Genomic DNA, 13572 nt, shown 5'->3' on the forward strand with positions numbered 1-13572 from the left:
TAAAATTTAGAAACTCTCTGGTCTTAAAAATATTGCTGTGTATATCCTACTATATTATTCAGACCTTTCAAGAAGGCATTAATAATAAATAAAAATATCCACAAAATGATACTTTGAAAGGCTAAAATGGTATGAACTATTCTATGTCTATGAAGCTGGGTTAAAAACAATGGACTATTCTTAGGGGTAAAATATGCTTTCATCTCAATAAAAAAAAACCTCAAATCTCACAAATTAAAATAATTTAACTACAAAGCTGTGGCTTCCATTTATTTAGACTATAGCTTCCCCAACCTGAATGTGACAATGAATCACCTGGGGATGTTGTTTAAATGCAGGCAGTTGGGAAAAATATCAAGATAAGATCCATCTTTCCAGTCATGGTTGTCCCTCCAGATGGAAAAGTACACACTGCAAGAATATTGGTTTAATATAAAAATTCCAACTGAAGAAATCTTCGGAAGCAGCGAAAAGCAGAACACTTCGTAAGTGCCTGTGAAAGTAGCATTTAATAAAACAAGAGGGTGGTAGTTCTTTCCACTTCTTGTTTCTGTATTTATGACAATAAAGCTTTGCAACTCCAGGGATTTAAGGTCTGGTTCCAGTTACTTTAATTGGCAAAAAGCCAAATTGGTGTATGAAACTTGCTTACTACTGAGTTAAAGTACATTGTAAAGAGTTAATGGTAACCATGCAAAGCAAGAAATCACAAAATTACATCCCTAAAACCTAGCATAGATTGTAGATTTTAAAAAGTACACTGTTATGCATTAATACTCATTGGATCTTTGCCACATGTTCTCATCTGGGTTCACTAACTGAATTAAAAACAAAACAAAAAACAACACAACAACAACAACAAACTGGCTCTGATAATAAACCCTTAAATTCTTGGGCAGAATTCTTATTAAGTGTCCCTCATCTGCTGCTGAAAATGTTAGGGAATGGAGAAGTGGCAGGAAGTGATTTCTGTTTGTATTTATTGCTAGAATCAAATTCCATGGCGATTTGCTACTGCAGTTAGTTTTGGTTATGTTTAAGTCCATGTTCATTCACATCCTTGCCAGCAATTCTTCCAAGCAGGGAATGACTCATGAGTGTATGACAAGGGACAAACAATGATGCAAAGCAAACTGCATTGAGATAGCCACAGGCAGTGGCAGCAGACATACCTCAAAGATCCCAGCTAAAAACCAAGTAGAGTTGCTTCAGGTGGCTGAAAAGTGCCACCAGTGTACAACTAACTAACTGCATGTGATTGTCATAAAGTAAGTCACTGTCTGAATATAGGTTTATGCAGGTTGTGAGACAAAAAGCCTAGTGACAGAGTTTGATGTGAAGCACAGGTTTTAACAAATAGAAGAGCATGGTCAGACATTCAACTTCTCAGCTATACCAGGTCTCAGGTCAGATAAACATCTCTGAAGGTGAAAGGTTGTGGACAGGATCTTGATTTGTGGACCAGACACCTCTACAGTTTGGAGCAAGAAAGCAATTATGGAGCAACACTACCCATGGAGGGGGAGGAGTGGGGTTCACGTCCCTTCTCCTGCCACATCTGCCCCTGTGGATGAATTTCACAAAACATATGAAATAACATATTGATTATTTACAATGTACTAGAGAGTAGAGTGATTTTGAGGAGTGACTAGAGGGATTCCATAGATCATCTACTTAACTGATATTTTCTCCAGGCAAAAGCACTGCATTTTAAAAGATTTACCCATCTAACTAGTTTCATTGCAAGCATGGCTGATGGCTTTTGGATTAGCAAAGAGGCAGAAATTACATAGATACTTGAACAAGAAAAATTTTTACTAAAGGATTAGAATAATGGAATTGGCTAGTGAAAGTTAAAGATAATTCTAAATACAGATGACCCGATATAAAGTGCTACTGCTACCCCTAAGATGAGATGCCCAAGGGACCTCACCAGGCTGAGGTCCAGACAGCTCTACCGTGAGGCCATGGCACTGGTTCCCTGACAGTGCAAAAGTCACTGAGGTGCGTCACTTTGTGAGCCTTGTCAGAAATCTGCCTTCTAGAGTCTCAGAGGGAGCCATTTAGAAAGAGATATCAAATACTAGAATCTGCTTTTAGGCACTCAAGAAAACTGTTGGCTACCCTCAGAACCAGAGCTGAGAGAAGCTGTCCTCTACAGAAGTCTAGTGTACTTGTGTGCGGCGCATCTAGGACCAGTATAGGTCCAGGCTGGTGCCTAGGATAAAAACTGGGCACTCAGCTCCCTAGATACCTGGTCTTGTAGGGTCCTTAGTGGGTACATACGTGGGTCTTTCTTTTCCCATATGGTGGGGAAAGAAAGTATGGGGAGCAGTGACTGGGGCTAGGGAATAGGTCCATGATGCCTGTGGCTCCAGGGTACACCACTGCTGCTCAAATCAAACCCTGGTCAGAAAACAGAGGCAGGCAGGTGTGGACTCTTGGGGATGCAATTACCTAGCACTGGAGGAAACTGCAGGGCTGAACAGTAGAGAAAGAGTATGCCAGCAAGGAACTGGCCAGCAAGCTACTCTGATACCAGGAAGGAAAGCTCCTTCTCACCTCAGTGCCCTTGACTGACAAGGTGTATTAACATTGCGCCATCAAGCAAAGGAGAAATACTTACAGGGCCCAACTCAATTGTTACAAAGTAAGTGAATAAAATGCACTGGGAGTTGAGAAACTATAAATTGATGAGCAGCACAGTTCACCCTTGTGACCACTCAGCCTCCACATGCAGACCTTCCCACTTACTTGAACTCCGGCACAAAAACGAAACAGTTCTGTATCCCACCTAACAAGGTGTAAGTATCCTTCTTACAGTGGAGACATCAAAATGAGGAGATGCAGAGGCCACCAGCCACTGCATCCATTACTGTGACTCTGTGAATTACTTCTCAAATTCTGTCATAGTCCCACTTAATTTGTTACCTAAAGACTAACTTGTAAATGTAATCTCTAACACCTTCTTTGTAATATATTTTTTAAAAAGAAAAGGGGAATGAGATAAGAAAATTGTTAGTTTATAAAAAATATATATACACATATATTTATATATAAGAAAAGCAAAGGGAAAATGTTCAAAGCTACTAAAATCCTCATTTACCCAATTGACCATGAGGTCATAATTAGTATCTATGGCTTTCTTTTTCCACTACCCATTCTGTATCTATCCTGGCCTCAGGCATTCTGTGAGTCCAGAGATGTTGGTGCTGGCAGCAAGAGCAAATCTATATACAGAATATTTATCAATTCTAATAAAGACAAATCTCTGCTTGCTCAATGATATAAGAAGTCAAACATCCTGCAATCAACCTGCCCTGAGGTTTCCCCTAATCACTCAGTGTGGGTTACTGCAGATTGAGAACTCAGCGGTAGTGCTAGCCAGGTTAACTTTAGAAAGAGGAAGTCCATGTTGCTTAGCTTATGTAGCCTATGTACATATAGCCCCCATTTCTGCCACTATGGCCCCTGCTTATGAGCCCACTGAACAAGAACTGGCATGGCTAGGGAGACGGGTTGACTGACATCCACAGCGTGTCATTTTTTCCACTTGATGAGTGACAGTAATATATGTCTTATTTTGGGCATTCAGATTGGATAAATTTCTTCAGGCTGTCCCCTTTTTGAAAGTTCTATCTTTATCCCTCTTCCTCAAACTTCCTTGTTACCAGTCTTCTACTCCTGTCCCTTCCCAGTCCCTGACCATATAGTCAAACCATTAGCCACTGCCCACGGACCATTACAGAGCTGTCATTCTGGCCATCTCTCATGCCAGACATATTGTGCCCTCATATCTACTGTTCAAAATTCTGCCTACTGGGAGCATTTTCCTTCTCCACTCTTTCAAAATTACTTACGGTGGGGCTGTAAGTGCTATAGCTTGGGGGGTATGAGCATATCTCTATAAACTAGAATTGAGGTTTTTCTTCTTCCATCAACTAAATTAAGGACATCCCCAAGAGGCCAAAGGCAAGGGGGTTGAAGGAGAGGGGGCCATACAACAGGAGCTGTTTTTAAAGGAGTCTGAGTCGCTTGTTCATTCAACTTACACTTTACCGATCTGCCCAAGCTCTGTTCCTTACATGCCATTTCTGCTCGCTGTTAGGCTGATGCTATGCATGGCCAGCCTTATGGCTAGGTAGGTCAGACAACACCCTCTTAAAAATGAACAGCCCAGTTTACACGGTAACCTGACGCCCCATGGTCATGCATTTAGATCGGCCTAGTAGCAAGACAAAAGCTGTTTACCAAAGGGTAAACAGTTATCTGAAGGAGTCATATATTCATTTTAAAATTCCAGACATCTGCATTGTGCTTCTGTTATTGGTTCTTGCTAGAGGTTTGATAAATTATCCCTATATGCTACAGAAGCTTAGAGAATCATCGGGCCTGCTCAATTGTAAAGTTAAGTGGTAGCATAGTGTGTACTGTGTCCTGGATGTGCAGTCTTATTGGTTACTCTGTAGATAAGGCAGCAAGTTAAAATATGCACACATTGCCTCTAAAATTCAAAAGGGCTTACTGAGCACAGTTACCACCGAATACCCAGAAATGTTACTGATGTGCCCCTGAATTTTTGTGGTTCTCATATGCTTGACTAAGACATCTGAAGTATTTGTTACTTTCTGCTCCTCACATAACAAGCAGCATAATTATATCATCAGTGTAGTGGACCAGTGCGATGTTTTGCGGAATGTTGCAAAGACTAAGATTTCTAAAACAGGAGAACTGCCCTGACCCTGAGGCAAGACTGTGAAGGTGTATTTCGGCTCTGCTAGGTAAAAGCGAATTGCTGTGGTGGTCCTTGTAACTTGGTATGGAGAAAAAGCAACTAACCAAGTCAATAGCCACAGAGCATATGCTAGGGTCTGTGGATTTGATCAAGTAAAGGTACTATACCTGAGTCAGCTACATTCGGAATCAGCCAATGGTTAAGTTTACAACAGTCCAATTATTCTCTAAGATCTGACTTCTGTGCAGGTCAAATAAGTGAGTTAAATGGAGATGTGGTAGCTATTACAAGTCTTATTTCAAACCATTGATGGTGGCAGCTCAACAATTCCTTCAGGGATATGGTATTCTGATTCACTGTCTCTGAAGAGAGAAGTTCTGAGGTCTTCCACTTAGCTCTCCTATCATAATGGTCACCAGTCCGAGATTTAGAGAGACAATATAAGGATTCAACAGGGCAGTGAGTCCGACTTGAGCTAAGACTCCAGCCTGACCACAATAACTTCCCATTTTGACTGACTGGCCACAATGATATTTTGGGGCCCCGGGATTTAGTATAAAAGATATGAGTGTTTCCTTGTTCCCAAAGCACAATCTCTAATAAATGACTACAGGTTTCTTGGGGAAAGACTTGGAGGAAGATCTACCATGTATGCTTGAGGCAATGGTACAGCATTCTTTCTCAAGGAAAACAGGACTCCGCTTCCAATAAAGGGTCCTGGGCCTGTGAATTGACTTAGGTTTTGGCAGCTGGGTGAGGGGTTGTGACCCTCAAATGCATCAACTAAAGTCAACATTTTTGTTACCAAAACTAGTGTTTTCCTGTTACATATGCAAAGCGATATTACCGCCCATCTACTTCATTCATTAGTTATCACTAGAAAGCCTGCCAAAGACATTACCTTAGTGACCAAAAATATTTGTGAGCCTTCAGATGACACCTACACCCCTGCTTTCCATTATTGTATACGGACCTACTTTGTCTTTGGTGTTTAAGTGCTACCATTTGGCTTCTAGAGCTACTATGAGAGCCTATCATCTCCACTGAAGTCAGGGAGCCAATCTGCATGGCTTACAATGGAGAGTAATCACAGATTTTTTTTTGCACCATTGCAGGGGTTCTCCTCACTGTTTTTCTCAATATTTTAGTGAGAGATATCTTGGGAGTGTCTACTGGGCCTTGCCATGGAATATAGTTGGAAGTGGGGCATGCAAGTTGCACACAATAAATTCAGTAAAATGTTTATCAAGGAGTCCAAACACTCACAATTAGTAAGATGATTTCTGTCCTTTCATTCTTCTTTCAATGTCCCAGAATATCAGGAGTAGGTTATTAGGGAAGCAAGCAAGTAAGGTTGCTTGATCGACAGCTATCACTTTGCTTTCACCTGCCTACAGGTTTTATCCACAACTCATTGATGCTCTACCTCCCAACTTCCATTCCCCTCTAAAAAAAGTATCAGTAAACTTTGTGTAAAAAACTAAATAGTAAATATCTTCCTTCTGGGCAATATAGTCTCTATTGCAACTACTCCAGTCTATTTTCATCGTGCAGAAGTAGCTACAGACAATACTTAAATGAATGGGTGGAGCTGGTTCCAATAAAATTGTGTTAACAAAACCAGGTGGCCCAAAGGCTGTAGCTTGCCAACCCCTAGTCCAGAATTAAAAAAGATTTCAATCTCAACAATTACATAGTTCCCTTACTTATCCCTTCACCATTAGCTACAGCATCCCCAGATGTAAAAGAACAAAATTAATTCTCCATGAAAACTGCGCATAAAAGCAATGCCTGTCTTTAAGACTAGGCTATGTATACGCCTAATTTGAAGCACACACTATTGCTCTACTTATCCAGTTACCATCTGAAATTCCTGCATTATCCATTCCTCATGGCTAAAGTATGAAAAGACCCTTTTAATATATGTTTCAGTTGGAAATAAAATATCAGCCTAAACTTTCATTCTTCTTTTAAAAGTTGACCTTAAGTAGGGTAATTTTCCTCAGGATCGTACATGGACAATTACCACACAGTGAGGTCCATAAGACATATGCTGAATGCCAAGCTCCACATTAAAAAAAGGGAGGGGCACCTAATTTTGTGGGATTTGTTGTTAATCCTTTAGGCAAAGGGGAGAGGCCTTGATAGAGTGTAAGCAGGGTGATGACCTAATAGGAACTGAAATTTATAAAGATTATTCTTGAAGCTGTGCTGAATATGAATTTTGGGGGGTGGGAAAATGAGAGAGGTGGCTGGAGGCAATTAGGAGACCATTAAAAATAATCCAGCGAAGAGATGACTGGAAGGGGTGTGGAGGCTTGGGAAGAAATTTAGGAGGTAGAGTTAGCTGAACTCAGCAAGTGAATCAATGGGAGGCTGGGAAGGTTGTTAAACTGTGAAGTGTTTGAGACAGGATAATAAGAAGCTAGGAAAATTCCTTGGCAAGTAGAATAGGAAAACTGAGACAGATAGCTGAGCAAACTGGCCAAGTAATTTACAGCCAAGCACAAATGGTCACCAGAGTGGAAGGCCCTGGAAGGAGGCAAAACTGGGAAAACAAGGACCACAGTAACCTTTTCTCCCCTGGCCTTCCTTCCCAGGAGATCATAGCTAGGCTTGAGTTGTATTTCAGTTCCAGGGCCAGAAAAGCAGCAAAACCAGGTGAGTGATGCCAGAACCAACTGCAATGACTAAAAATCCCCTTCCCTACCACTGACCAATGTTCCCAGCAGGGAACATGACCCTGGAAGGACACACCTGGAGAACTGATGAATATTCTACTAAAACCCTCCCTGAGACCTCCCCTAAGGCTCCCCACTGCAAAAGAGAGATAAAAGCCTCAACACAGAGCTTTTCGCCCTCCCTCTGGGGAGCAGCTCTTGTGCCATTCCCATCTGTTCTTCTTTCCCCACTTCCTGCCCCATAGGCACATGTCTCCTAAGCTTTAAGGCAATGGGCAGTGGCAGCTTGTCCCAGGCTTATCCCCTGAACCTGTCTCCTAGGCCCACTTTTCTCTGACTTCCCAGTAATTTATAGCATCCCAGCCTAGACGCTCCTGTCGCTTCTTCTATGCTAAGCCCTTCCTTGTTTCATCATTCCCAGCTTTAATAAATGTATCCTTATAATCACCTGGACCCTGGCTGGGAAATCTTCCCTACAAGAAGTCAAGAACCCACACACTACAGCTGGCCCTGAAAGCCCCACTCAGGGCCAGGACCCTGTCCAGTAACATGTCAGGGATAAGTTCTTGACTTGAAAAAGAACAGCTAATGGAGTGCTCCCTTTTCTGGATTATTTGCAGAGGTAGACCTAGAGCTAAAATAACAGGCAAAAAAGCCATGAACACTAAATGAGGTAATGAGGTGAAGAGGTAGAGGGCAAAGGGTATAAGATTCCATTTCACTAGGAGTTACCAATGTGCAAGGTCTCAACTCCCCATCAATGTGTCAGGTGTGAAAATGACTTTTAGAGATTTACCCCACAGATATGCTAGTATATAAGTAAAATGAAAACCTGTAAGCTTGCACATTAAAATATTGTTTTAATATCAAAGGGTTGAAACAACCTTAAGACAGTAATATTGTGGAATAGTATGCTAAACTAAAAACAAAGAAACTACTTTATATGCTGAAAAGTTATGTGCACAATAAGTGAAAAATAAGCAAGATTTATTTGCTTTTGAAAAAGAGGGAAAATATATAAATATTGCTTTTATATTTAAAAAGATAGCATTGGTTGCCTCCAGAAAGGAAATCTGGGTGTCAGAGGGTAATGTGAAAGAAAGAACTACCATATAACCCTTACTTTTTAAAAACACTTTAATTAGGTAAACAGAGTAACTACTAAAAAAAGATAATAATAAATTAATCAATCAAAAAAGAAAACATGAGGACCCAAGGTGGCAGAAGAATAAGTGGGATTCACACAGACTAAAAGTAACCTCTTCTGCAAACGACCAAAAACGGAATTACAACTAAGTTATAGAAAAGTTATCCTGAATAACCAACTGAACACCAGCTGGAGGGAAGCCTTATAACCACAGACAGACAGAAGTAGCCATATCACCACAACAAGACTGGTAAAAGGTGCAGAAGAAGCACAAGAGAGATGACTGGGCTCCCACTGGTGGCAGCTAAAGTGCTGCAAGTATATTTAAGTGACTAAGAGGTTCCCCCTGAGAAGTGTGGGGTCTAAACTGCAAGCTGGGCTCCCCAGCATATAGCATCAAAACCAGAAATGGAACTCAAATACATGGCTATGAAAAGCAGCAGGATTTCTATCCACCAGGGAGAGATGGCTGGAGACACAGAGAGCCTCTTAAAGGGCCCACTCTCCTGGGCTCCAGGAGAGGGAGGGCAGAGTGGACTAGAGATGCTTGAGGACAGTCTGGGGATGATGGCTCTGGGGAGTGCACTGAAGGAACAGCTGCCAGGATCCCTGTGCTGAGTCATTCCCCATACTGCAGAAGCCATCTTTCTCAGGAAGAACACACCTCTCCAAGTGGCATCAGCCTGAGGGGCAGCAACTGCCCCACCCTGTGGTGCATAAGCCCAATTACTGAGGAGTACAGCAGGACGATATTCACTGATTGACCCAACGAAAAGCTTACAGACAGAGGCAGATCCTCTGGGCCTGTTGCCTATAGAAGCTGGCCTTGCTGCTATAACCTAGTTCTTTCTGCACAAACCCAGGCCCAGCAGAGGGAACCACGAGCTGTGGATCACCAATAGCTCCAAACACAAGGCTCAGGGCCAGTCACAGGCAGGGTTTGACTTAGGCCTACACCAGAGTCTTACAGACACACTCATTACATAGAAACAAACACAAAGAAGCAGCCAAAATGGGAAAACAAAAAAAACAGGCCACATGAAGGAACAAGAGAATTCTCCAGAAGAACTAATGAAATGGAGGCCAGAAATTTACCAGACAGAGTTTAGAGTAATGATATAAGGATACTCAACAGCATGAAAAAAGACAAAGAAACCATAAAAAAGGACTAGCCAGAAATAAAGAATGCAGTGTTTGAAATAAATAGTACACTGGAAGGAATAAATGGTAGGTCAAATGAAGCACAGGATAGAATCAGTGATTTGGAAGACAAGATAGAAAAAACACCCAGGCAGAGCAGGAAAAAGAAAAAAGATTTTTAAAAAACGAGGAGAGCTTAAGAAACTTCTGAGACAACGTGAAGTGTAACAACATCCGCATCATGGGGGAACACAAAAAGGAGTAGAGAATGAGGAGGGGCTGAAAGCTATTTAAAGAAATAATGACCAAAAAGTTCCCCAACCTTGCGAAGGAAAAAGACATGAGTCCAGGAAATTCAGAAAGTCCCAAGCACATCAGACCCAAAGAGGCCTACACCAAGACACATCATAATTGAAACAGCAAGGCTTAAAGACAAGGAGACAATCTTAAAAAGCCACAAGAGAAAAGCAGACAATTACCTAAAGGGAGCACCTATTAGACTGTCATCTGATTTCTCAAAAACATCAGGTGAGGAGGGAGTGGCATAAAATATTCAAGGTGACAAAAAGCAAGGACTTACAACCAAAGCTACTTCACAAAGCAAGGCTATCATTTAAAACTGAAGGGGAAATAAGGAACTTTCCACACACAAAAAAGCTAAAGGATGTATTAACACCAAACAAGTACTGAAACGAATGTTAAAGGGCATGCAAGGACAAGGAGGAGGAGAAAGAGATGGAAAAGGAGAAGGTGGGAAAGACAAAAAAAACAGAGGAAAATAATATAACAATAATATGCTATAAATATGTATCTATCAATAATCACTTTAAATGTAAGTGATTAAAATGTTCCAAACAAAACACATAGGGTAGCTGAATGGATATGAAAACCAGACCCATACACATTCTACCTCCAAGAGATCCATCTCAGATCAAAACATACACACAGACTAAAACTAAAGAGATGGAAAAAGATATTTAATGAAAACGGAAAAGAAAAAACGGAAGCAACAATACTTACAGTCAACAAAATAGACTTTAAAACCAAGGCTATAGCAAGAGACAAGGGCATTATATAATGATAAAGGGAACAATCCAACAACAGGATATAACCCTAGTGAACATTTATGCACCCAACATAGGAGTGCCTAAATATGTGAGGCAAATCTTTACGGACATAAAGGGAGAGACTACAGAAATACAGTCATAGTTGGGGATTTTAGCACCCCATGGACTTCAATGGATAGAGCTTCCAGACAGAAAATCAGCAAGGGCACAGTGGCCTTAAACAACATACTAGATCAAGTAAATTCATTTCACTCCAAAGCAGCAGAATATACATACTTTTAAAATGCACATGGAATGTTTTCTGGGATGGACCACATTTTAGAACAACAAACAAGCCTTAATAAATTCAAGAAAAGTGGAATCATATCAAGCATCTTCTTTGACCACAATGCTACAAAACTTGAAATCAGTCAAAAGAAGAACACTAAAAAAACACAAAGACATGAAATCTAAATAACATGTTATTAAACAATAAATGGATCAACAATGAGATCAAGGAAAAAATAAAAAAATACCTTAAAACAAACAAAAAGGGGAACACAACAACCCAAAATCTGTGGAACACAGAGAAAGCAATCCTAAGAGAGAAATTCATATAGCATTACAGGCCTGTTTCAAAAACAAACCAAAAAAAAGCTCAAATAAACAGTCTAACTTCACAGTCTAACTTAAAGGAACTTAAAAAGGAATAACAAAGCCCAAGGTGAGTAGAGGGAGGAAAATAATAAAGATCAGAGCGTAAAGAAACAAAATAGAATCTAAAAAAAGGATATAAAATATCAACGAACAAGAGCTGGTTCTTTGACAAGATAAACAATATGAACAAACCTTTAACCAGACTCATCAAGACAAAAAGACAGAGGACTCAAATAAGTAAAATCAGAAGTGAAAGAGGAGAAATAACAACTGACATCAAAGAAATAAAAAAGACTATAAGAAAATATTATGAACAACTATATGCCAACGAACTGGACAACCTGGATGAAATAGGCAAATTCCCAGAATCCTATAATCTTCCTAAACAAAATCAGGAAGAGTCAGATAATCTGAATAGACAGATTATACCTAGTGAAATGGGAGCAGTAATCAAAAAATTCCCAACAAACATGGACCCTGGTCCAGATGACTTGAAAGGTGAATTTTACCAAATGTCCCAAGAAGAACTCATACCTCTACTTCCCAAACTATTTCATACAATTCAAGAGGAGGGAAGGCTCCCAAACTCATTTGCACAGGCCAGAATTATCTTAATTCCAAAAACACTATGAAGAAAAAAATTATAGGCCAATATCCCTGATGAACATAGACACTAAAGTCTTCAACAAAATATTAGCAAACTGAATACAGCAATGCATCAAAAAGATGCATATACCATGATCAAGTGGGATTTACTCTAGGAATGCAAGGTTGGTAAAACATTCACAACTCAATAAATGTGATACACCACATAAACAGAATGAAGGATAAAAACCACATGACCATATTGATAGATGCAGAGAAGGCATTTGATAAAATCCAGCACTGCTGTATGATAAACACTCTCAGCAGAGTGGGATTAGAGGGAATATACCTGTACATAATAAAGGCCATATATGACAAACCCACTGCCAGCATCTTCCTCAATGGGCAAAAACTACAGAATTCCTTTTTAAGATCAGGAATAAGATAGGGATGTTTGCTTTCACCTCTCTTATTCAACATAATACTGGAAGACCTAGCCATAGCTATCAGACAAATAGAAGAAATAAAAGACATCCAAACTGGAAAGGAAGAAGTAAAACTATTTTTATTTGCAGATGACATGATACTGTACATAGAGAATCCCAAAGATTCCACCAAGAAACTATTAAAACTGATAAATGAATTCAGGAAAGTAGCAGAATACAAAATTAAGATCCAGAAATCAGTTGTATTTTTATATGCCAATAACAAACTAACAGAAGGGGAAATTACAACAACAATCCCATTCACAATTGCTTCAAAAAGCATAAAATACATAGGAATAAACCTAACCAAGGATGTAAAAGACCTCTACTCAGAAAATTATAAGACACTGAAAAAAGAAACCAAAGAAGATACGAGTGGAAGCACATACTGTGCAAACTGTAGTTTCAAGACAATTCCTACCAAGATTCCAATGACATATTTCAAAGAACCAGAACAAATATTCCAAAAATTTATGAGACCACAAAAGGTCCTGCATAGCAACAGCAATCCTGAGAAAGACAAAATTGGAGGAATGATGCTACCTAATATCAAACTATGTAATAAGACCATAGTAATCAAAACAGCTCGGTACTGGTTAAAAACAGATACATACATCAATGGCACACAATAGACAGCCCAGAAATAAACCCACACCTTTATAGTCAATTAATATTCAACAGAGGAACCAAACACATACAATGGGCTAAAGACAGTGTATTGAATAAATGGTGTTAGGAAAATTGGACAGACATGTGCAGAAAAATGGAACTACACCACCTTCTTACACTACACATAAGAATAAATACAAAATGGATTAAAAACATAAATGATAGACCCAAAACCATAAAAAATCCTAGGAGAAAACATAGGCAACAAAATGTCAGACATAGCTCATAGCAATATTTTATTGGAAATATCTCCCCAGGCAAGAGAAATAAAAGAAAAAATAAACAAATGGGACTACATCAAACTGAAAAGTTTTTGACCAAAGGAAATCATCAACAAAATAAAAATACAACCCACAGAATGGGAGAATATATTCACTGATATACCTGATAAGGGGTTAATATCCAAAACTTACATAAAAGTTACAAA

General features: G+C 39.7%; 1 protein-coding gene across 3 annotated transcripts in view; it reads right to left on the reverse strand.

The window, feature by feature from the left end:
- Positions 1-13572, reverse strand: part of GALNT3 (polypeptide N-acetylgalactosaminyltransferase 3) — a 65282-nt gene that overhangs the window by 40130 nt on the left and 11580 nt on the right. The window contains exon 1 of one of the 3 annotated variants that reach the window (XM_053665230.1): positions 316-334. The exons of the other annotated variants lie outside the window; for them this stretch is intronic. The gene's annotated coding sequence lies outside the window, so the exon portion shown is untranslated. Of the gene's footprint in view, positions 1-315; positions 335-13572 lie in introns of those variants that run through there. 3 annotated transcript variants of the gene reach the window in all.

This window comes from Artibeus jamaicensis, unplaced genomic scaffold (assembly GCF_021234435.1).
Source record: "Artibeus jamaicensis isolate MK-2021 breed Jamaican fruit bat unplaced genomic scaffold, CSHL_Jam_final contig_391, whole genome shotgun sequence".
Classification (NCBI taxonomy): Eukaryota; Metazoa; Chordata; class Mammalia; order Chiroptera; family Phyllostomidae; genus Artibeus; species Artibeus jamaicensis.